Genomic DNA, 26,784 nt, shown 5'->3' with positions numbered 1-26,784 from the left:
TATAAGGTAGGGAGGTCTTTAATCCACTCTTTTAAAGCTAGAAATCTGTAAATTTTACTTTAAAATAAAGGAATTGGCTGTGTTTGTCAAAGCCCAAGATTGCTATTTTATGTGGGGAGAGAATAAGAAAAAGCTGTCCTATGAATTTAAGCCTTTATTCAGCTGACAAGTCTCACATGAGCCAGATTCCTCCAGGACTTGTTATTCCCTGGCTGACTTGTGGACTTTTCTGCATATAGTTAACCTTTTTCTTAAGAGTTACATTACAGTAACTCTAAACTATAAATAATTTAAAGTGCAGTATATCAATAAAATAAAAAACAAGATATTTTAAAAATAATCTTGCAAATGGGTAGTAGCTTAGGCAGAACTGTTTTAGGACCTTTCGTAGGCCCCACTATACATCATATCTAACATATTGAAATGGACCCACTTCCGACATTATGCAATAGTTCTGTTATAAAAATCTGGAAAGAATCTTTAAAACTTTACTCTGAAAATAATTTGGTTACTATTGAGCTCATTTAAATAACGAAGGGCTCTGATTCTCTGGTATCATCCAGAATGCTTGAAAATCCTTGCCAAATGAAAAGAATTCAGCCCGCAAGTTTTTTTTTTCCAAACGTAATGAAGTTTTTACGAATACTTACTTGACAATTATTGAAGTTGGCCTAATATTACACTTTGAACTTTTAATTAAATCTTAAACTTGATTTTGCAGTTTTCTTTTTGTGTTTTGGAATCAATTGCTTCATTTTTCAGTTCTCAAGTATTTTCATAACCCATAAAAAGCTCATAAGCTCTCAAACACTGAGGACAATACTAAGTGCTATGGACAACAGAGTCATGGAAATGGGATCTGGAAGGAAATGGAATTCTGGTAAGAAGTGACTCATGCAAGGAGACACACTTAATATTTCTGGATACCGTACTATGTCCTGCATTACTTTGATAATCACGAGTTATACCTTATACTTTGCTACTGATGTGAAGGAAGGCAACAAGCATTCACTGTAGGGACTTACTCATGATCCAGCTCATACTAGATATCAGATGATTTTAAAAAAGCACAAGTTGTGGTCACCACCCTAGAGCACCTAATCATTTAGTTTGGAAGAAAAATGTTGCTCTCCTTGAAGTTTTCTCCATCATAACTGAACCCATGAGAGTGCCTGAGAGTGCAAGATAATGAATCAAGGGTTTGGTTCTTGAATGGCCAAACTGAACAATCATTGTCTGGCTGTACCAAAATCATTTGTCAAATTGTCCTTTAAAATACCTGACTAATGACTTATGAACTGAGGGTTGCTGGGGCTCCAGCATTCCCCCTATACTGGAGGAAGAAGCTTTAGAGTCCTGTCGGGAACCGACTTTATTTTTACTCAGTCCCAGGGATGTAGTTTCAATTAGGGTTAGGTTTCTACTCCATGTAGCTAAACTAGAAACACAAAGAGCAGATTTTAGCCCAGAGTGAAACACGTATATCTGAATTTAACTCTTGACTCTCATTCTGCTCGATTGCTCAGTGGGTATGGTCAATATTTTTACCTCTGAAATAAACTTTGTTTTCTAAGGATAAATGGAATGTATTATTTTGAAATAGCACAAGATATTCAACAGAGGCCTTAATAAACAAATGCTTTTTCTTCATTGTTGCTGTTACCTAACTAGGTCCTGTACTGGAAATTATATGGCTTCAGTAATGCTGAAGAGCTCTTGTCCTTTAGTAACCAGGACTGTGCATCTGCAGGTAGGCCAAAGTCAAGCGTTAATGTTTGAGTGACTCAACGGGAGTCATACACCCCTGGGCATGATCAGCCGAAGGGTCATTCGTGCCCTGCTGGAGCCACAGTGAGTCACCATTTCGGCCTGGCTCTGCAACAGCGTGAAAAAGTGACTCCCACAGTCACCTTCTCCAGTCAACTAAGCCTATACACAACCTGCGTCCAAGTCCTTAGAGATCATTTATGAGAACTTTGTCTCCAAAAATGTCTTGACGTGACTGGAAGCAGAAGATTGTCTCTGTAGAGGATTTTCATTCAGGCTGAGGAATTTCCTAGAAATATTTAGATTATGTAAAATTAACTTTGGAAACTTAATGCTTATCTTCAATTCATAGCATGAGGAGAAACCTAGGCAGACGCTGTTTTTGGGGAGTAGCTGGTCTCACTTAGAATCATTTAAAAGCATGAGGAGGAAAACTGTTTGCATAAGGAGCCACTTCAGCAGGGCTGCTACATATGTCTCTATACAGGCTGAGCACTGCCCAGGTCCAGAGGGTACCATTTTCACAAACCACAATGGGAACTGAACCTTTGGAATCATGCAAAATGGCTGTCCAACCTTTCATTTTTCAAAGGGCTTCAGTAATGCTGAAGAGTTCTTGCCCTTTTGTAACTGGTCAGGGCCATAAGGTCAAATGTTAATGCTTGAGTGACTCTCAAGCATTAAAGACAATGAGACGATGCAACTGTATTTTCTAACTTTAAATAGATCCCAAAGGTTCAGAATGGAGCACTGAGGCTAACAATCTGGGCCTAACAGACACAGCAGCAGCAGACAGAGGCTCAGAACACCTCAGGCTCACAGCGTCAAGCTGTAAGTCTCAACTTGGCCCCTTCTGGAGACCTGTTACTTTAACTCTCCATGCCTCAGATCTTCAATTATAAAATAGGTAATAATTAGGGTTGTTGGGAGAATTATTTTAGGTGATACAGGTAAAATACTTAGAAATGTGCTCAGCACACAGTCAAGGACTCAATGAATGTTAACTTTTACTTTTAAAGAAGACAGTGTCTTCCTTTTATTCAATTGTTAGTATTCTGCAATGAATAGAAAACTTTTCTGTGTCGTTTAAGATGAATAACTTAACAGGATGCTTTCAGAAAAAATGAAAAAAAGAATATTGTGACTGTCATTAAAAGTTTTAAAAAGTTTGTTGCAGGAGTTATGTCTGCTGGATATTTTCAAATGTGGTTATCACTAAAGGCCAATAATAGAAATCAAGAAATATTCAGATGTTAATGGAAAATGATAGGCATTCCAAAAACTAAATGTGAGCAGAAACTACAAAAAAAGTATTACCTCTTTCTTTTTATTTTAGGTGGTACAGAGCTCATGACAAAGAATCATCGAACCATATGAAGCCCTTTAGTGGGGTGATCAGATATCCACAAAGAAGAGCGCTCATCCCCCAGGAATGAGAGCCCGATGGGACCAACTTTCTATACTTATAAAGAGAAGTTTGAAAGTATATGAGAGATCTTCCCATTTTAAATATTGGCACTAATTAAAAATTTTAAAAATACTGTCTGGCCAGGACTGTGAAGCCATACAAAATGAGTTCAGTGAGGGGACTGTGACCGAATTACCAGATTTTCTTTGAACCATTATTTAGGACTTACTGACTTACTGTTTTGTGAATCTCTAAGAAATCCCTTTAGGTGGAGTAGCTAATGTGACAGTGGGCTAATACCAGATATTTATGTTTTAATAGTAGGCATAGTACATAATTTCCAATGGCAAACATTTCAGGCCTTTAATGAGGAAATTTTTGAATTGTAGAATTAAATGTGGAGAAATGGCAAATGCTTCTTTCATCCATGCATGAAACCAATCCTAAGAGACTTAATTAAAAAAAAATCTGCACTGTTACTCTTTAGCTAATCATTAACTGAAGTCTGAGTGACTAGTTGAATAAGTATTTGGTTAGGTAAACCACAGAAGGTGGAAGAAAACTTCCTCTTGGTCCTTTATATTTTCTCTTGCAATATTAAAAACAACCATTTTTTAATTCACTACCTACTATCCTCTTGGTCCTTTATATTTTCTCTTACAATATTCAAAACAACCATTAGTTGTAATTATTCCTTATTAACGCTGTAAGTTGATGTTTGAGAGGTCATATCTAACTCCGTTGGACCATGTTCTTTATACAATGAATGTGGATGTTGCCAAATATTAAATCAGAAACTGGTACAGTAAGTAATCAATAAAATACAGACACAAACCTCATTTTTAAAAAGGTTAAATTCACTAGGTTTGACAGGGTTAGCTGCCATATAATTAAAATGGAGGAATTTTGTGCTGATAAATAGAACATTTTTCACTTTAATTTGTGTCATATTGTACTACAGATAGGCACTGCATGCAGTGCATTCATTAACTGGGTCCTACTTCCTTATGTACATGACAAAAAATCAACACATGGCTGAGAGTGTAACTAAATATAAGTAGGTGACTTAACCTTTCAGATCTTTTTAAAAGAGAGATGGGAGTCTGACAGTGTTGGAGTGGGAAGGCTCAAAAGAGACTTGGGGAAAGATTAAGAGATGGCAAAATCAGTCTTGATTTCAAAGGACATTAAGGGTAGAGTTGAAAATGAAGCCAACTTACACACTTCCACGATAGCCTCAGAGTTAACAACTTATAAAGGAACCTACCAACACTGTGATATTTGTAAAGAGTTCCATAAGTATAAAATGTGTCCTTCCATGCAACAGCAACTGTAATTACATTATCAACTTAGTCCAACTTCACATGAATCCCAAATGATTAAATAACATCTATTTAGAATAGAATCACATACTTATAAAGATGAAGCAGTATTTATGGGTCACTGTGCTAAATACAAATAAAAGAGACAGTACTTGCTCCAGGTAGTTTAAAATAAAAAGAGGGTATGGGAATCATTATATATACCCATGAAAAACACCACATTGTTGCGTTTTATTCATTTCATCTGTCTTACCTGATTTTTGTTGGTGGTGTTCTTCACTGTGTGTCTCACCTGCAAGGACAGAACCTCCACAGCACAGCGGCCGCAGTGTTGCATCGGCCCGTGTCCCCAGAAACTACAACAGTAGTTACTTTCCCTAAGTCTCTTTTGAGCCTTCCCACTCCAACCCTATCCGACTCCCATCTCTCTTTTAAAAAGATCTGAAAGCCCTTATTTCAAATGGTAGTCTGCAGAGAACTTCAAGTAAACATATGATCATGCATCTGATTTTGTGATAAATTAAATGAATTTGTTCTATATTTATTAAGATCATCTCTGGTGTAATATATTCAAATGCCCAAATAACAATAAAAAACATAATAATAGTTTTGTTTAAATTTTCCAAACACACAGAACAAAGAGAAGCTTGATTCAAAATATGTGTATACTCATGCAGATAATATTAACTCAGCTTCTATGAGCTGAGTCATAGGGAAGGTTTGGTGCCCATGTACTCAGCTACCTCTCAAAGCTGGTTATCAAAAAACCTGCAGCTCCATGCCTATGGTTTTTATTTTGTTTTGATTTTGTTACTATCTGCAAATTTCCACCTAAGGGCTATCTTCTGGCCCTTACATAGTTACATGCTTGGTCCATGTATATATACACTAGAAGTACTCGGTTGTTAATGTGTACCCCAGCGACATGTGATAGACGGGGGAGTTGTGGATAAGTACTCCAGCGGTCACGTCCCACGGGTGGGATGACTCTTGCAGAGAGCTCCATACACACTTGCAGGGACCACCCGTGGCAGTGAGATCCAACTTTCCCATCGTGGTAACTGACTTGATGATGCAGGATTTGTGTACTTCCATTCCCTGCCTCACTTCCCCACCCCTTTTGTTTTGTGAACTTTCAAAATAAATTACTTGTGTTTCTTGCCTCAGGTTTACTTCTTGGAGAACCAAGACCCATACACACCTCTTCCACTGTTTTGTGACACCCAAGAAGGGTTCTGATTGGGACTTGGACACAAAAATGAAAGATGATTAAAGGGATATTGTTATGTTTGTTCTTTGTCAAACACTGACGTTCTACCATTTTACTTTAACAAATTGTCAAGTTTTCTCAGGCCCCTCCTTTCCTTCTCTATATTCCTGTTTTTTGCCATTTGGTCTTTTCAGTCTCTAGCACATGCAAATGAAAAAGGATGACATGAGGGTAGATCAATGAGAGACATTGAAAAAAAAATTGCTTACAACTTCACAGTGCTTATTACAAAATACAAAATATAGAAATACAATTTATTATTTTTCTGTGTGTGAAGGGATCTATGGTTAGATCATATGTTGGTGAGGCAATGTGTTCTATCTCAAAGAAATGGAAATGTTAATTTATTTGCCTAATCCAGTGTTACTCTGAAATCAGTATATGTTCTAACAATGTGAACCAACACATGCAAATACACATATACTCACATCCCTACACGCACATGGTACTTGATATGTATCCCTTAATAAAATGAACACACTAAAGATATAGTCAATCAATCAATGATAAATCCTAACTTCAGAGTTAACATCTGAGCCATGTCTTTTTTCTAACAAAGTTTGACTGTATTATGTAAAAAACAAAGTCAAAATGAAAACAAAACAAAAATCCCTGGAGACACCACAGATTCATAATAGGTTAGTCATTAGTCAACATTATTTAAAAGCCAGATATATTGTAATAACTCCTAAATCTCCAATTATTTGTAGCAAATATTTTAACTTCAGAAAAAGAGAAATACAGATATTTTCCAGGTGTCAGAGACCAGCAGAGGACCTTTGGGGCCCTCTTCCTCCCTAACTCCTCAGGAAGGAAAAGGCTCACTGTGAAATGGTGAGGTGGGGTTGGAGGAGGCAAATATGTATTTTGGTAGGATTTTGATCTCCATTTTGCTGAGTAGGAATAGGAAGGATTTTTGAGATGGTTTGAATGTAAAAGACACAGAGAAAAATGAGAAAATAAATGAGAGAACAAATAAAGGTAAACATTTCTGGACTTTTTACAATCATTTAAATATCTGATCAAAAGGTAAATAAAGATAATAGTACAACCACCCACATTATGAATGCTTATAGCTTCACAGCTATGGGGCTCTGCAATCATAAACATATATTGGGATCTGTATTTGGATTTAGAGTCACTATCAGTGTAAGGTTTATGCAATTTTGAAAGCATTTTCTTTACACATTTATGATCACTAAAACTAGTCTTTTTAAAAGATATCACCTGGGCTCCTCCTTTGAACACTGAGTGTATATTTTTAATGTTGTAGGGACAACTTAAATTATTGATGATATAGAAAAGCTTCTTGATATTGGCCCCAGCATTGATTCTTTGGATATGGCACTCAAAGCTCAGGCAACAAAATAAAAAATAAACAGGTGAGATTGTATCAAACTAAAAAGCAGAAAAGAAAATCATCACCAAAATGAAAAGGCAACCTACAAAATGGGAGAAAATATCTGATAAAGGATTAATGTAAAAATATATAAGGAACTCATACAGCTCAATAGAAAAAAAAAAAAAAACCCAAATCATCTAACTAAAAACCGGGTGAAGAACCTGAACAGACATTTCTCCAGAGAAGATACACAAATGGCCAACAGACACATGAAAAGGTAATCAACGCCACTAGTCATGAGGGAAATCAGAACCGCAACGCGGTATCACCTCATACCTGTTAGAAGGCTTTTATCAAAAAGGCAGGAAATGACAAGTGTTAGTGAGGCCATGGAGAAAGAGAACACTTATATACTGTTGGTAGGAATGTAAATTGGTGCAGCCACCATGGAAAACTGTATGGAAGTTCCTAAAAGATAGAACTACCAAATTATCCAGCAATCCCACTACTGGGTGTGTATCCAAAGGAAATGAAATCATTATTTTGAAGAGCTATCTGCATTTCCATATCCAGTGCAGCATTATTCACAATAGCCAAGATATGGAAACAATCTAAGTATCCACTGACAGACGAATGGATAAAGAAAATGTGGTACATATGCACAATGGAATATTATTCAGCCATATGAAAGAAATAAGGCCTGTCATTTGAAACAACATGAGTGAACCTGGAAGGCATTATGCTAAGTGAAATGAGCCAGACAGACAAAGGCAAATACTGTATAATCTCACATGTGGAATCTAAAAAGTCAAACTCACAGAAGCAGAAAGTAGAACAGTACTTACCCAGGGGTTGAGGGGTGGGGAAAATGAGATGCTGGTCAAATGGTACAAATTTTCCATTATAGGATGAATGAGTTCTGGAGATCTAACTTACATCATGGTGACTATAGTTGATAATGCTGTATTGTGTACTTGAAATTTGCTGAGAGTAGATCTTAAGTGATCTCATGACACACCCACACACAAAATGGTAATAGTGAGGTAACAGATGTGTTCATTAACTCGATTGTGGTAATCATTTCAAAATGTATGCGTATATCAAGCTAACTCATTGTACACAACAAATATACCCAACCTTTTTTGTCAATTATACTTCAGTAAAGCTGGAAAAAGTAGATGATCATGTTCTAGAGCAAGTGAGTGCAGGTGTCTTTGGGTTAGATATGGGGAACAAGGAAATGTATAAAGAGACACTTTCACAGGTTAAAATGCCACAAAGCTCAGAATAAATATTCATCTTGCTGCTGATTTGTACACATACTGCACTTGGGCAGAAGAAGCAGCAGAGAAATCATCTTGGCTTATGTAAATAGGAAAAGGCTATTTCCAGTTAATTTTTAGAAATTATCTATTAACCTATCCACAGACACAGCTCTATATAATGAATTCCAGAAGGTGGCAAGTATCAGTTCCAGTTGTGGAGGAAACAATCTTCACTGAACTTAATCGATGACGGCTGTGACACTCGGCATGGTGACTGGACTGAGGTAAACAGATGCCATAATAACCACTGGACATATGTCCTTCTTGGCCCTATGAAAACATCTGCTACCTTCCACATAGGCAGAGGTAGACAAAGCAAGCCCATCCTGAGACTTATGTCTAAAACCTGATGCCTGGTTCAAATGTTGTTTCAGTGGAGTATTTCCAAGTCTACTTTAGGGACTGAGACTGTGGTCACTCAAGAAACACTGGTCATGTCCTCAGCTAGAGGACAGCCATGCACCACCCCTCAGCTGTCCAGCCATGCTGATAATTTGATACCTACCAGCTGGTGACATTCCCTCTTCACATACCAGCTGCCTCTGGTAGGCCAGGGCACATCTCAGACAAAGAAGATGTTTCTGGCACTTACTCAGAATTTGAGAGCACCCGCTGGCTTGGTGGGAAGCAAATGGCAAAAAGGGAGATCCCCAGTCAAGGAAGGTTTGAGAAGTTCCATTCTGGCCCTTCAGAAGCAGCTACATTTGTACCACTTACTGGACGAGGCCAGTGTGCATGTTTTATCTGCTTTCTTCAGTCAATGGGAGGGAGTGACGTCAGTTAATGATATTTTCAACTCTTTATAAAAAATCAACTCACACGGCTACACTTAGGTTCCCCAACAGCCTTTTCCTTAAAAAGACATATTTTAGGTCTGTCCCAGTTTACATCTCTGCCTAACATAACATCTCAAATGAGCAGCCTGTAAGTCTAACAAAGGGCCATAGCTCTTCTGGGCCCACAGAGGCAACTTGAATCTAACAGTCTGCTTTTTATATTTATAAGGATTTAAGACACTGGCTCGCCAGGCATAGGCAGTGAACTGTCAGGAAGATGTGATGTGAGGACAACGGGGATATGGGTGAGGGAAAAACAGGAGCCACGCTGCTCATGGGAAATGAAAAGCTTTAAAGTCCAAAGCATTTGCCTTCATTTTTTCCATGTAGTTCCCTTGAGGTTATGCAGCTGGATAATCTCAGAGTTAAGAGAAGACTGGCTTGTTATAAACTATTTGTTCTACCTTTGATATGTCCAGGCCCTCTGACAGTCAACTCAGTAGTCAGTTATTCCTCAAACCAAAGCACATGTGAGTTTAAGGTGTCCGACAACGTCTTGGAAGGCGGCATTAAAGAACATAAGGAAATGCAGTTGTCACTGATCTTAGCTCCTCCTTTAAGGACAGTTTTCCTCTTTTATGTATAATAAGCCTGGAGTAATAAGAGTTTTAACAAATGACAGAGAAAAGAATGGACTTCTAAATTGACTAATGGCATACAGCTTGAGAAGGAACGCATAATAAACATTTGAATATAAGGCAGTTTCTTATGGTCTGGGATACACTGGAAGCATTCCAATAAATGTTACATGGTTTATTAGTAAATCTAGTGAATTGTTTCAAATTGTCTTTCTTCTGAGATTAGAGGAAGTTTTGGACAAAATAATATTAATAATAACAAATACAGCATTTAGCCATTTACCTATTCTGTATATGATCCCAATTTCACAGATGAGAAAATTGAGGTACAGTACAGTTGAATAACCTGCTTAGGTCACACAGCTGGGGACACATACCTATTCACTGGCAAGGATATAAGACTGAATTTTTACATGCAGTAATGAATTAAAATCACAAAATTCTCTGATTCTCTTTGATTTTTGAAAGAAAAACCTGCTTGTCTCCTGAGTGGCAACTACTTATAGAATATATGTACTCGAGTTAGGTTGAAATTGCTTCAAACACACCAAAGTAGTAATGAAAAAGAAGAAAAAAAGGTTCTGAAGGAGGGGAAAATATTCTCTTGTAGTCAAAAAAGCAGAGGAGGAAGTGTACTTACAGACTGACTACAATTCTTGGAAAGAGAAAATACATAAAAAAATGAAAACTGTTAAATATAATTGTGTTACTGTGGCAGAATGATAGGCAAAATATTTTTACTTCTTATTCCACAATATCTGAATGCATATTTAAAAAAATTAACATAGCATCTTAAAGAAATAAACTAGGTAAACCCAGTCTCTTTCCACACAAAATGGGTGCTGATGTTATGGTGTTTTAGCTCAATCAATATGCAGGCCAATCTTTATGATCTTTTATCTCCAGTCATGGAGTTGAGAAACTTCCTTTATTTTAAAAAGAAGGAAGAACATAGCCCTTATGTTCATTTTGGGAAGTCAGACAACACACAGGAAAAAGAACAGGTTATCAACTATGAAGGATATTTACTGAAAAAACAGTCATTGCTTTTAAAGTGTTTAGAATCTAATAAAAGACAAGTTAAACTCAATCATGAAACTGGTGTTCTGTATTCTTAGACTGCATGTTAATTTTGAATATGGGAGACTACATATGTGTATATATAGATATTTTTCTTAGAAGCTTTTCTTCCCCATTAAAAAAAAAATCATTTTGCCAAGGGAAAAATAAATGAAAGGAAATGGTTTGGAGTTGACTCAGAACTGTGAATATTTGAATTCTAATTTGGCTTTAAAGTCAGAAAAAAAGTTCACCCTCCTGGTATTATACCTTTAAAGCAAATGTAATCTATCATGCATGCAAAACTAATCTCTGACCTCTAATAGTAATTTTACCAATTGAAAAATGTTTCAAACACTCAGCTGTAAAAAGAACAGACATTCAGCCCGCTTACAGGCTGTGGACTCCAGCTCAGATGGTGGTGATTTTCAATTGATGGGGAGAAAATCATGGAAATGACACAGTTATGGCTGGCTCTAGACTGCTCCTATATAAACTTCAGCCACAATTTAGAGTTTTTTCTCTTGCATGGGTAAAATATCAACCAAGTTGGTATAAAAAGTTGTTACTAATATTTTTGAGGTGACCTGTAATTACAATATCTGATATAGTTTTGTCTAAGATTTACTGATTATACATATTATGCCCTTGCAATACTCACACATACAATGGGCAGAGCAATAAAGTACTCTGCTCAAAAATAGCTTCTACAAATGCTATAGTAAAAGTTTTCAATTACTTTAAAATTTCCCTACCAAGAGAAGTTTTGAAAATGCGGTGTTCCAAATGCAGGTGGAAGGACATCTTCTAAACCTTGAGGCAGTTCTGCAGGAACCCAGAGAAACTCGAGAAGATGAAATAAAACTCTGCACACCATTTCTAAAGCAATGTAGCAGAATCACAGCCAAGGGTGGGTGGAGGAGCCACACGACTGACACCCATAAATGCTAGGACAGTCCTGGTCACACCCCCAGCCACAGCTCTCTGAGCCTCTGTGACTGATCTCAGATTCCATGTTCCAGGATTTTGTAACAGCCAGAAGTCCAACTGTAAAAGTGTTTGCATATGTGTGTGTACATGTGTGTGTGAGGTGTTGATAAGGTGAGAGAAGTAAAGCCAAGCAGCCTAACTGAATTAACACATGTACTCACTTAGAACACTGACTGGCACCTAATCCAGAAACATAGATGACTAAAGATATTATCAAAAATGACATCATTAGTTTATTAAAACACCTAATATTGTTATCTGTATCTCCAGATTTTACAGACATTGAGATATGACAAACCTGAGTTGTAAAGACTGAAAAAAGTGGTGTAAAATTTCAATGATATAATTAATATTAAAATACTGGCTTTTAAAAATAGTGAAAGCATGTATTTCCCTTTGTGATCTCCCTTCCTTGCTTCCTTTCCTCTTTCCTTTGTTTCTTCCCTGTTTTCCTTTCTCCCTCCCTTCCTTACTTTTTGTTAATTTACTCACCAATAAATCCACCAGCCAAACAACAATTTGTTGAAAGTTTTTGTAATTTTTTCATTAAGACAAACCAAATTGAGTAGTCTACTATTTTTTCAAATAATACATTTATTACTAGCAAATAGAATCATTTAAACTTATTCAACTTCTAAAGTCTGTTGCTTTAAGGACTCACCCCAGCAGAAATGTAGTCAAGCCAGGGATGAAACATTTATTTTTCATATTAAACTTGACCTGGCTCTCTCTATACTTGTTCCATTTATTATATCTCTTGAGCTTTCCTACTCTCTGTCTGACTTCCCTTTTACTCTTATTCTTCCATCTTAGCCTCTATGGGTTCTTTCTTTCCTATGCCAGCTCTGGTTTTACTTTAAAAGCTGAAAAACTTAAAAGGGAGAAACCCCATCAACATACTCACCTAAGCTCTGAACAAAGATTCAAGAAAAAGGCCAAGTTGATATCCAAACCTACATTTACATTAATCTTTCGTGGATTTGAACATTGAACAATGCAGTAGTCTTTTTGTTTCTGCAGAATTTCTTGTTAGAAACAAGAATTTGAAGACTAGCAAGAAAGAGAAATCCTCTACTTTTGGTCTATAAACCTCTAAAAATAATTGGCAGATTCAAATTCCTATGATAGGCAACTTCTTCCTACCTTCATTTTTATGCATTTAATATTAAGTACGTGGCTGGGAGGACCTATGAGGCAGTCTAACAAATAATATCACCCTGCTATTTGCCAATAATATAACCAAACCTCCATTTTCAGAAGGAAATGAATGATAATGATAGGCAATATGGATAACTAAGATTATTGTCTGATCACATTTTTAAAAAACAGCTTTTATTAGTGCTGCAAATGGAACTAATGGTAGACTTGTGGATGGTTACTGGTAAAATGAGACAATCTGTGTAAGGCAGAAGTTATCTCTGCTTTGAAAATTTGGTAGAAGTTGTATGTAGAGCCATATGAACAAATAAATTGTTTATTTACTATTTGAAGGAGTGGTGTTTAAATGGTAACTAGTTATTCAATTTCTCTAATGGTTATAGGTCTAGTATAGTTTTTTTAGATCTTGTTGAGGCACTTTGGTTAAGTTTTTATTCTTTTACATCAAGATCAAACTTTAAAAAATAAGCAATAGTAAAAATGCTACAGCTTTAAATACATATATAATAGCTTTCTGCCTATGATTCTAGAGCTATACTGTCTAATACGGCAGTCTCAAACCACATGTGCCTCAGTTAGTACTTGAAATATGGCTAGTTCAAACTGGTACGTGTCCAAAGTATAATATATACTTCGGTTTTTGCAAACTTGGTAAAAAAAATTTAAGTGAACCCATTAAAAATCTTTTACATTGATTACATGTCAAAATTATATTCTGGCTCTATTGAATTAAATAAAATACATTTAAAAATTAATTTCATCTTTCAAATGTGGCTACTAAAACTTTTAAAATGACATATGTGGTATATATTTTATTGCCATTGGGTAGCACTGTTCTGGAACATTTATCAGCTCTTCTCTCTCATGATCTTTGCATTGTAAATACTGATGTATGTGTAATCTTTAAAACATGTTATGACAAGAAAAAGATACTCCTAAATAGATGTATTCTTGGCAAAGTCATGTAACTTGTCTGGGTCTCCATTGCTTCACCTCTAAAATAAAAGGGTTGTATGATATTATTCCTAAATTTTTTTCCAATTCTCATAAATTTAATGACTTCTTAATTCTCTGGGTAGATTCCAAGGCTGTGGGATACAGTTCATGTGGCTAGCACATTTTCAGTTTCACAAATATTTCTAGAGCATTTATCATCAGTCAGATCCTGTGATAAATAAGATAACTTTATACCTAAACATCTCCCTCTGCATTCGGCACTACTCTTCACTGCTGGTAACTCTCCAAGAAACATTATGGAATGAATGAATGCACCATTATTATGCCCTGACTTACCTATTAATACAGAAGGGAAAAACTCACACAAACATACACACATACTCATAAGAAACTGGCTGTGAATGAAATATCGAAACAAGAAATGCCTTTGAAAAACTGAGTTGTGATTCTTTGGCAGAAACTCAAGTGCCCATATAACTGAATGGTCTCTGAACCCCACAGCAAAAAATGCCTTGCTCCTTCTGAGAAATGGAAAATGCATCGTGATTCTACATAAAGAGCATTCCAATTTTAGCTGCCTTTGTCCTCTTTGAGGCCTGCCTGGGTCAATAATTAGCCACACAGCTTCTGGGACTGAGTAAAGGAGGAGGATTATGAGCAAGTGCAAATGAGCTCTCTTAAAAAAGCAACAGGTACTTGAGATTTGCCCTGTTCAAGGTGTTCACATTAAGCAGGCCAAGAAATGAGAAACTGAAAATTAATAAATTTGAACCTAGCTGTGTGCACTTCCTTATTAACAAGTTTCCTATTAATGTAATGCATTTCCAGCTTCTATTTAGTGAGGACTTTAAAATTATTCTCAGTTTTTCTCAAAAAATGCTTCTCCAATTTTATTGGGATTCTTAAACTTCTCAACTTTTGTTTTGCCAAGTATAAGAGAAAAAAATGAAAAAAAACAGCCTGATATACTGGAAAGAGTGCTGGAGACCAAGAATTAGAAAAATGTATTTCTGGTCTTAGAACTGTTGCAAATTGTATTTTTTAATATTTTTCATAATTTTGAAATTTATAATTAATATTCTATAACTTGTGATACATAATTGAACAAATGGACTTTCTTCATCTGAGAAATGAGGATAAAGCCCTATGTATTTTAAAGGTTGGTGAGAGGAATCAAATGAGATAATGACAAGGAAAAACATTTAATGATATATAAATGTTTTACAAAGGTAAATCATCAAAGAAGTCTCTTATGAGCTAAAATCTGGTAATATTACATGTGGTTCTAGATGCAAAGGAGAAAACAGAGAAGAAACAAAATAGAAATATTATATCCACTATTAGAAATAGCACAATGTTCAAAAAAATAACATTTTAAAGCATATGGTGCAGTGGTTAATTGTACAGACTCTGGAGACAGACTAGTAGGATTTGAGGTCTGACTCTGCCATTTACTAGCTGTGTGATTTGGAACATATCACTTCACCTCTACTATTCAGTTTTCACATCTATAAAATGAGGATACTAAAAGTAATACCTCGTTTATCATGAGAAATGAAATACTATATATATATATATATATATATATATATAACACATTAGAATGGTATGGTGCTGGCACATACTAGGTATTATGGAACTATTGCTGTTATTTAGGAGTTGATTCTATGATGCTTTAAACAGTAGACTAACCTCCTAGCTAGTATTTGTTTTACATTATTTGAAAAAGTGCATAGATTTCCCATATACATGAGATGTTAAGAGTTATTACATGCACATCTTGGGAGAACCAAAAAAAGCAACTTTAGTACTTAGTTCACAAAACGTCAGCCTAGATAAGCCACAACTTATAGGGGACTGAGCTAGATGGTGAAAAACAAAGCACACTCATTTGGGACCTTGATAAAATTTGTGGCTCTCTCTATTTTTACATCTTCCTCAGGTACTGAAAGAATGACTAAAAATGTCTTGTGTTTGCATTGTGATTTAAAAAATCACTTTCACACCCATGACCTCAGTAGGAGTTCAGGGCTATTAAAGGTCGACAATGAACTTACTTCCACCCTCACATATCTCTTTGAGGAATCAAGTCAATTGAATACGTGTCCTTGAGAGAAAGATGGGCCCTTTGCCAAACACTTGCCAACAGCTCCTAAGCCTGCACTTTTCATCTGAGCCACCTGCAGTCCTGTAAGGATCTAGATGGGTAAGTCATCTGCTTGTCAGACCTCGCTGCCCCGGTAGTGTGGCCTGGCAATACATTCCACGAGTAGCTGTCGGTCAAGAAGTGAATCACTGTTTGCATCTTCCTCTGGAGGAAGGTCATTTTGAATGCTTCACCAACTCCAAGAGTGAGTCAGAGAAGGAGACTTAAGAGTCAGACACTCCTCTAGGATTCTCCCATAGGCTACACTTAGCCGTGTCATTCTGTTTGTTGGATTCAAGGGTGATTTTCCACGAGACTCTACCTACTGGAAAGGAATGTCTGGAGCTGTTTCACATCTAATTTGACCTATTAATACATCAGCATTGTTGATTTGGTGCCCCAGGATCAAGCACATGTGGCAGAGTTCCACTCATATATTTTCATGAAGTCATTCGTTAGGAAACCCTCCCTAGCAAAAAGCATTGACATATGCCATCTTCTAAGGGCCCAAATAAATCTAACCAGAATGCTTGCTTCAGAAAGAAACTGTACTCAGGGATTACACTGTCCAATCGAGTTTCTCTCTTTTGTCTAAATACTTATTGAAATCCTTAAACATATCATGGCAATAAAACATACTAAACATAGGTTAATCTTTCATCATTAAGCATAGTGTAATGTCTGAACATCATGAGTTGGGTTAGCAATCATGATAAGACTTTATGAATTAAATGAACAAAACTGAGCACACTTGTATTCACTGTAGGACAAAACAAGATGGCTTTAAAAATCTTTCATCACCTTGTATTCTTTCATTTTGGTCTATCCTCCTATAACTTGAACTTTAACCTTTAAGGATTAAACAAGAATATAAAAAAAGTAAAACACTTAGAGGCAAGCACTCTTTGTGTACTTATTAAACATCATCCCCCCAACACCTAGAGCATTGCTTGAAACATAGTAGTTATTAAAAAATATTTATAAAATAAATGAGTGTCTTGGAAGTTAGGGTCATTTTTACCACACTAATATTTTTATTTATCTATAGACACAATCATCTGAAACACATCAAGAGAAATTGATCAGTATAACAACAACAGCAAAAACGTCTTCCTTTGCAGGAACATAATGCTAAATTATAATTGCGCAGTCAAAAAGTAATCTACAGTTTAATTACAGAGTATTATTAAATGAGCCAAAACCATTCTATAAATAAATAATGCAGAGCTTTGCTGAAGATTGTTGCTATTATGTGTAAGCCCTCAGAATCAAAAATGGAAGTACTATTTTTAATATGTTCACCACATTAATTAATGAACAATATAAACAATTCATGCAAGCACGTCAGCCAAGCATTGCTCTTGGGGACCAGCAGGACATTTCAGTAACAAGAGCTAAAAGCAGGGAGCACTCTTGACTTGGAAAATGAATTCTTAATTTTTTGATTTTCCCCAATGGATAGTGTTTGAGCAAAATCTGGCACAGATGGAAAATATATACTCAAAGCCAACTTTTCTTTGGTAAGGGAAATAGGGTTCTCTCATTATTGGGGGATGACTTGGACACTGTCCTTAAACTGGCCTCAGGCAACCTATTCTTTGTGCCACTCACATCCCCTCCTCTGGTACCATGCTCTCTTGCAGGAGAGGCAGCATGTCTCAGTGATCTTCCACCGCCTGCTCCTGCCACTAAAATCTGCTCTTGGGAATGAATCTACTCTCACATATTCATACTTTAATGAATTCAAATCATCATTTTACTGTTCTGCGAGGTATTTGTCTTTTTGATCTTATCTCTGAAAACAGGCCAAGATGCAAAAACTATTTTCTTTCCTTTTCAAAAGAAATTTTAAGCATTAGACATCAGAAACATAAGGTCTCTTAGTTTGTTACTACTGAAATTACACACACAGAACTTTGGTCATACTGTCCCAGCTACTTCAGAGGAACTGCACAATTCACTCCTTGGTTGTTCAGGCCGCAGTGCTTCTCTGTTTAGACTCAGCACTGGCTGCCTCAGCCATCTCATCAGTGTCTTAACGTCTGACACACTTTTCTGATTTCTTGATGGATGTCTCTGCCCTGAGGACCCAGCACCTTCTCAATGGGAGCACGACTGAAAACCATGCCCATCCTTTTCCAGCAGCCCACTGTCCTCCTGGCCTTGCTTATTTCCCAGTCTTTAGAGCTCAGTCATGACTGAACTTACATCTCCGCACCCTTTTGCATTAGCTGTGAAGAATTTCAATGATGTTACATCTATACAATGTGTTCAGAAACTGCCATCTTTCTATTTGTGCTTCCATGAATTTAGTTTATTATCTCAATACAGTTTTTTACCAAAATAGTACTTGTTCATCGTATTAGTTTGCTAGGGCTGTCAAAAAAGTTGCTACTTGTGACCTTCCGACAATGGGTCAGGAGGATTATCTGCTTCCAGACTGTGGTTTACTATGGATAACTGAAACTCCAGAAAGTGAAACTGGATAAGGGGGGACTACTATAGTATTTTTCCCCCAGAACCACTGATACCATCTTTAGAAGAACTGTGTTCCACAGCCACAGACACATCCTTCAACAAAGCCCCTCTCTTCAAAATCCAAAGGCCCACTATCCCATGTCAATTTCTGTTTCCTCATGCAAGGCCCTGTAAAATCCAAATTTCTGCTTTCTGGTGTCCTTTCCTAGGATTCCAGTAAAATGCAGAGACTTCAGATTACTCAGAGGCTGTGCTTTCCTACTTCTGTTGCTTCCACTGACATTTCTCCAAGAAAGGTACCATTCTTCAAGACTAATCAAATGCTAGAATATTTTAGCCTCACCTTTTCCCAATCTCATACACACCCATCAAAACAACAATGTCTCCCAGTTCTTTGAGCCATAACACATTTACCTGACCCTCTCCTTTTTTGTTTATCTTTCTCAATGGCCTCCTCACTCCCTCAATCCTAATTACCCTGTTAATGGAGGGCTACTCGCATCGTGGATGCTTAGTAACCCAATGACTAAGTTGACTAAAGCCAGTCTATTTGACATCACTTGTTTCAAGGATTAAAATGATTAAAATAGCCAAAAAGTACTATCACTTATTTTTGTGTTTACCTTATAGACATGGTATAAATCATGGCTTGATGACTAAGAGCCAGTAATGGTTATTTTGGTTGATGATTTTCTTCCCCTAAATGAAATAATTTTTTAGTTTAAATAATTATAGTGTGTATGTGTGTGTGTGTGTGTATGTATGTATGTATGTATATATACACACTTTCTTTACCAAAATTTTTTGGTGACATTTATAAAAACTAGGAGAAATGCAGTTATCTACATTACAAGTTAGACAAACTTAGGGTCCATTATTAGTGACTGACTTGCCTTAAGTTTTATAAGATCTTACTTCAAGGCAATTTTATATAATTTCAAGTTTATTTAGATCCAAATAAACTAAATTTCTAGTTTATTATCTTTCCAAGCTTTAGTCTGTATTTGGCACGAATTTCTTAGTTCTTCCCTATCCTCTTGTCCTTGAGAAACCTTAATAAATTAAGGCTTGTAAAACGATACATCAATATAGGCCAAGTGTGGCCAACTCTTTGGGAGTCTTGCTCATAGTCTTTTCCAATCCCTTCATCCTTGCTGTATTTATTATAGAGACCAGAAAGCAAATACTTACTTTCCAATTTCTTTCCCATTAGAAATGGTCATACGGTATGGTTCTGGCTAATGGCTATGAGCTAAAACTTCTGAGGTCTTTGAGGAAGGCTTTTGTGTTTCTGATAAATGGGATAAATACAACTAACAGCTGCCCTTCCTCTCCCCCTCCCCCTCGCTGACTGTAACACGGACATGCTGTCTGCAGCTGCAACAGCTAGCCTGCCATCATGATCAAAGGGCCAACCAAGCAGGCTGCCGAGAAGCTGGCCTTCTGCATATGGTGACAACATCATATACAGCTGCTGAAACGCCTCCAGTGGCCACTTACTTAAGTAACACTATTTGTTCAAGCCATTGTAGGTCCCAGCTTCTTGTTAATTACAGTTCAAAGCTTTTGAAGTGAATACACCAAAGCTGACAGTGAGTTTTTTTCATAAAGAAAAAATCTCTTCTACGGCCACAGAATGTGCTCCCTAATCAAAATTTACAAGCCCAGCTCCCTAGGTCAAAAGGGGGCAAGGGAGAGTTAGTTGGCTGTTTTCACATAAATCATTCACCAGCAAGGGGATCTCTGTTATCCTCTTTCTTTTTCCACAGGGATTATTATTAACTATGTTTCTGCATTATTTCAAGAAAAGGAAAATGTTAAATTAAAAATCAAATGAAAAGGAGGGACCTGTGAGAATCCATGGACAGCCTTTACATTAGGATGACTGTAAACTGCTTCTCATGAGTGAAGAAAGCATAGAATGGCATAGAATGCTGTCCATCTAATTTGTTTGCTTATTTTTTGCATTCCCTGTGCAGAATATATCTCATAACTATGATGTATAGTTGGCAAGAATCACATTCATTTCTAACAGAAATACAGGAGGCTGAATGTGACTGTGTCTAGCTCATTACCAGAGTGATTAAAATCAGCTGTTATGATGCTGCTTTTAGGGCCTCAGAGTTTGTCATTTATGCAGCCCAAGGCATTATTCATTTTTATGTAGAGATTTTAGTTTCAGTTCTGCCAAGTCCTAAGGTGTTCTAATTAAAGACTCCTTGGGGAATTTTTCCTTCATCTGATGGATTCAAGATTCTTTAGTAAATAACCTGCTAGGATCATTTCTGGTGGGGATAACTTGTCTTTAATTTTAAGGACTTACTTTTATTTTATTCACATCCTGAAAACCAGGACAGTAATCTCATTAAGCAAATACAGAATTGTATGTATTATAATGAAAACAATATGTTGTTAAAGGATGTATGCAAATCTTCAAACCTGCAGGTCTTACTTATGCTGATGTGAAGCTAAAAAATCTTGAAATAGAATAATATTGCTGTATATTGGAATAATAGATACCCTCATGTGTGTAATGCAAAGTTATACGGCTCTCTTTCAGGTACAAAGTTTACACATGAAATGCACAAAATCATAACATCTCCAAGCGGTTCCAATTTGATAGCATCCTTTCTGTAAGGTCTGATAGCCTTTGTAGGATTGACAATTAGTCTGACAAAAGCAGCTCTATGGGAAGGAGTTCCCTGAAGTTGTGACTGCACAGTACGTACACTGGTTACAAAATATTTAGATTTAGTATTAGGTGTGCATCAGTGGGAAAACCAGCACCTCCCACCAACCCCTCGGTACCACCACTGCTTTGCAGGGAAAGCAGGACCATACTAACATGGGAACATAACATTAATCAGGCCTTCTCCTCACTTGCCATTTCCTAGAATTTAATTTATTTTTATATTCTATTAACTAACATTACACGCATATCACCCTTGGAACAGAGAAGCCAGTCAGTCACTCCTTGTAAAAATGATATATATCATCTAGCTCTTCCCGCATCTTCTTGAAAAGTTATCTGACATGTTTTTCCCTCTTTCAAAAACACTCTTTCCTCTGTTTTCTCACTTGGCTAATTCCTAGTCATCCTTCATTTCTCAATGTATATATGATGTCCTCCCAGTAGCTTAGATTCCCCACCTTCATATTAGTTGGTGTTCCTCTTTACAACATCTTCTTCAGATTGCTACTTCTCCTCTGATGGAGTTCAGTTACACATTTAATTTTGGGATGATGTGTCGAATGTTGTCTCCCATACTCATTGTCAGACTTGAGAGGCAGGAGGCATGTCTGTATTATTCACCTGTTTCCTCAAAGCCCAGCCCAGTCCAGGACAGCATAGCACAGGTGCTCAATAAATGTGTTAGCAGTCATGAGCTCAGATTGCCTTCCTGGGCTCAGAGTACGGGAACCAGCCCTGGAGAACAGCAACAGTAGGAGTCTTCAGACAGTAAAATACTGATTTTGCAGAGGTAACAGCTGTGAAGACCAGAAAGTGCCCAGACTTTGGATAAAAGGAGGACAGCAAAGAATGCCTGTTCTGCATGGTCTCACTCAGGGTCCTGGTGGGGCCTATTCATCTTTGCTACTGAAAAACATATATTTTTGCCGCTATTGGAGGGGGGGGGTCATTACTTGATTATTGTAATGGATTTGAACCATACAAACTGTATTCATCATTTTAACCCAAAGATCAGATTAAAATAAAGATATAAATAAAATAATGAGGGCTTCTTAAGATTCTGAGGTTCCATTACAAGTGTCTCCCTCTCAGGGATGAAAGGTGAACTGCTTCTCTGAAAAATACCTTTCTGTAAAGCAATGGGGAAACTCCTGAAGATGGAAACAGAAAAAGCTAGATGGCAGCAGACTGCCTTGGTTTCACCACAAACTTCCCATGCCCTTATCAATGAGTAAGACTGCTTACAATCAATGGCAATCTTCATACACATAATATGAATTCTTCCAAAGATTCCAGAAATAAGTTCTTCAGCTACTCCCTGCCATTTGGAACAACCATGGTTTGGAATTTTCCCCATCTTTGTAATGCTGAGAAAAATGGTCTAAACTAGATGTCTATGACTATATTCAGATGATTCCTATTCATAAAATGAGAATATAGAATAGAATAATTTCTGTAACAGTGATACTGCTGGGAGAACAAATTAGCTCAAGAAGCAATAAAAAACCTGGGCAGGCACTTCAAGGTAATCAATTTTGTTGTATTGTGTTTGCTGTGACTCTGAAGAAAGCTAATTTAGTCTCTGAAAGTAGTATCTTGCTGCCTGGAATTGGTACCCACAAACTTCAAATAAACTATTCCATGAACTTTAAGTTGCCCTTGATAGAATGAAGGGCATGTTCAGCTCCAAGCCACCAGGGAAGGTATAATTTCACAAAGCCAGACAGCCAGGCTAAGTGGTCTGCTGAGGGAACCCTTGTAGACAAAGAACAGTTCACATTTCTTTTCCCCTATCCATCCAGTAACCTTAACAGAATTATTTTTGGATTATTTTTCTCTCTTTCTACTTACGACTATAATCATGTCTTTGAAAATGTATTTTTGGCTATTATATGCAGGTAGAGTTAATAAAAATTTAGCTGTAGAGCTAAGCAGCCCAGGCGTCAAACATCAGCTTACTAGCTACTTGTCAGATGGTCTACAGAAAGCCACTTACCCACATCTGTTTTCACAGCTGTTAACAAAAGGGGTGTACACATCATAATAATGCCCACCTCTCAGAATTGCTGGGAGGATTAACAAAATTACCACTGCAAATGCCCAGTACCAGGCCTACAGTATGGACTTAATAAACCTAGATCTCATTGCTTTCTCTCATTGGGGCTTTTCTTCTGCCCCTCTCTTCTCCATCTTCAGAGGACCAACCTCATCAGTGTGTGATTATCTGCCAAGCCGGCAGCCCACCGGGATGCCCCGTGTGCCTGACACAGGACACAGCCCATTAGGTATTCAGCCTGTTTTCTCAATGCTTAGTTCATGTTAAGATGCAAGTGTTCTGGGGGGAAAAAAGCATAAATACATGTCTAATTATTTATTTATGTTTTTAAGTTTTCTTCCTTTTTACAATTGACTGTGACAGCAGAGTCTCCTAAGGAGAATATAGAAAGAACAGAGTCTTGGGCTTTGAGGAGGGAAGAAATGTGGCGGGGACACAGGAAGGGGAGAAAGATGAAGGAAGAATGTCTCAAAAGACAGCTCCTGCACCAGTCACTCTACTGAGCCAGCCCACCCTGCTCCTGCCCCATTCTTGGATAAATCAAGCCTGCTTGCTTCTTACTGTTAGCTTTTCATGTTTTATAGCCAAAATAGCTAGGTGTCATATTAGTAAATGGCAGTGTTTTCTTTTCACAGGGGGTGTTTTATAAACAATGAACCAAAAATTAATCCTCAGTCCCGCCTGTCATAGTGATTTGATTAATTACAAAAAAGCTCTTGTATACAAGGTTCTTGAAACTTCATGTCACAGATCAGTACATTTACATTGTATGTAATCGATGTGCAGCTATATTAAAAATTAAAACCATGAAGTGGGGGCAGGAAGTGGGATATTTCAAATATATAGATATAAAACAATAGGAATCTTATTTATAAAAAGTTGGGGTCTAGAATGTCCTACACTGAGATGTTACCCAGCAACATGCTGCTAAATTGACAAGTTTCCCCTTTTGTTAAAATGAAAGACTATAGCTGATCTATTGTTAGTATTATCAGTATTAGCTAACCTCATTATCTTTAGAGTAAGTTACATCTATATGTGGCAAGCACATCAATGACTTGATTTGCTGGGGTTTACAGATGCCAAGAGTGTCTTTTCTTTTCTCCATCTTTAAGATGTAGCTAATCTTTGTTAAATATTTGAAGTGGGCATATAATCTGTATTACTTAAATTGAACATTCTCCTGATCCTGGATATATTTCATACATTCTACAGGAATTTCATTTGTTAAAACTAAGTATTCAAACAATAGTGCTCTTCAAAAATATGGAAAGATAAAAAATTTTAAAAGTGCACTTCTAGTCATTGAGAAATTTAATCTTAATATTCTGAAAAGTAAGCAGGAAAGTATGAATTTCATTTTTCACAGGTAAACATTTGGAATGACTTCAGAGGTTATGGGTGATGATTATTCTTTGAATAAAAAGAAAACATGAAAGAAATTTAGGACCTTCACAGTCTAAGTTATTCTCTTCAAGAGTATAGCTAAAATTAACTGTCTTGTTTCCTAAGTGGCATCTTGAAAAGGTAACACCTATATTAAGTTCTCTTAACCCTGAATATGCAGAAGTGTTTGCTTGCCAAAAAAAGGGGTCAATGAATTAATTCATTCTGTATTTCTTTTTATAAAACAAACAAACAAAAATCATTTAAAATAAGCCACATTTTTGCCAGAAGAGAATTTGGTAGCCAGGAACCTATCACAGCTTGCATTATTAGTTAGCCCTTTATATTCTCTTAATGGCACTACTGGGGTATATTTTTAAAGCATCAGTACAAGTGAAAGGCTTTCCTAAATGCCCCTGTTTGATGACTGCATATAGCATAAGCAGTGAACAGCTAACATTTATGGGGTACTTAGCATATACCAGGTACTGTCCTAAACACTTTGAATGATTATCTAACTAAATTCCTATAGAAAACTTATGAGTTGGATACTATTACTTCCATTTACAGATAAGGAAACTGAGGCAGAGAGAGGGTACACATCTAGCAGTGCTAGAATCAGCTAGTAAGCAAGAGACCAACCTGGTCCAACTGGAGAGAAGTAGTATGCTTCTCTTGGATGAGCAGGTGAACTCAAAGGAGCTTGCATGCAGTTCTACTAGAACATTCAGAATAATTTTGTAAGGTCATTTTTTCCCCTCTAAAGTGATTACTGGGGAATTCTGATGGGACATGGAGAAATTGTAAGATGTCACAGGAGTATTAGCACAAAGGTTAAGAGTGGCATGGGAGTCCTTCTCCATCTTGTGGATCTCCTTCCTGACCACCTACATTCCCACTGTCATTAATGTTACAAAACACATGACTGAATTGTTTTTCTTTGGTAGTGGAGAAGGGTGTTGTAGGGAAGAGACTTGGGAAAGTTCATAAAAATCAGAGAACCACTGGTTTCTTATATTATTCCAAGTGAATGTTTAAGATGATCTAAGCATCATTTAAGGTTTCTTTAATCCATGATGCCCACCAGCAAATGTTGCCTGCATAATATCACCTTACACTCTTACACAATTTCACAAATATTATCTCGTTTAGTTCTCAAAGCAAACTTGTGAGATGATTAGGGAAGATTAAATAACCTTATTTTAAAGGAAAAGATAGGGCTCCACGGCTATAGGGCATAGTACAAACAGAACCCAAAGCCAGCATCTGGATCTTCAATCTGTTAATAACTTCCATCAGTGCAAAGGTTTTCTGCTATAGCCTGTGGCTTGGTGAAAACAGTCTTTTCAGCAAATTAAATTTTGCACAGGGAAACCAAGAGCATACACATACACATACACACACACACACACTTTACACACACATATATCCTAATTACACAAACATCCAGGTATGTACATATGGCATAAATCTCACCTATTTAAATATTTACTTAAAACAGTTGATAACTGTTAATTCCTTTATTTTTTTAAAATAATGGACACTACAGAAGAGAAGCAGAGACTAAGTCTTGTTCCATAAACAAGCTTGCTATTCATACTTAAACTTATCTTCAATGGAAAGAAATCTGTAGCCTACTCTTATGAATAATGTTAAGTAACACGAGCTCCTTACTATATGTGAGGCACTGGTCTAAGGGCTATCCATGCCTTATCTCAACACTTTTGGCAGTTAATGATGTGGGTGCAGAGGCCAAAGAACAGAGTACATAAGTTTAATAAACGTCATAAAATCCACAAACAGAATAGCCATGATTTGTACTCAGGAATCTCCACTCAGTGATGAAACTAAACTTCACACTTAAAGTGCTTAATGTTCTAAACACTGCCTTTCTAGATAATGACTTATTATCTAATCTGATTAAGATACTCAAAAGTAATGTTGATAATTCCTATGACTTCAATTATCTCTGAATATCTTAAGGGGAAAGAATTTTCTTAAGAGGAAAGACTAC

General features: G+C 36.8%; 1 protein-coding gene and 1 long non-coding RNA gene across 15 annotated transcripts in view; one reads left to right on the top strand and one right to left on the bottom strand.

Moving 5' to 3' along the window:
- PDE4D (phosphodiesterase 4D) overlaps positions 1-26,784 on the bottom strand; it is a 729,058-nt gene that overhangs the window by 293,668 nt on the left and 408,606 nt on the right. The gene's annotated exons all lie outside the window — the stretch shown is intronic.
- Positions 102-3,307, top strand: LOC130681687 (uncharacterized). Its single transcript, XR_008994935.1, has 2 exons — positions 102-1,750; positions 3,104-3,307. It is a non-coding gene; the product is annotated as an uncharacterized LOC130681687 (long non-coding RNA).

Source organism: Manis pentadactyla, chromosome 2 (genome assembly GCF_030020395.1).
Source record: "Manis pentadactyla isolate mManPen7 chromosome 2, mManPen7.hap1, whole genome shotgun sequence".
In the NCBI taxonomy this organism is placed as follows: Eukaryota; Metazoa; Chordata; class Mammalia; order Pholidota; family Manidae; genus Manis; species Manis pentadactyla.
This window is presented reverse-complemented; position numbering and strand designations above follow the sequence as displayed.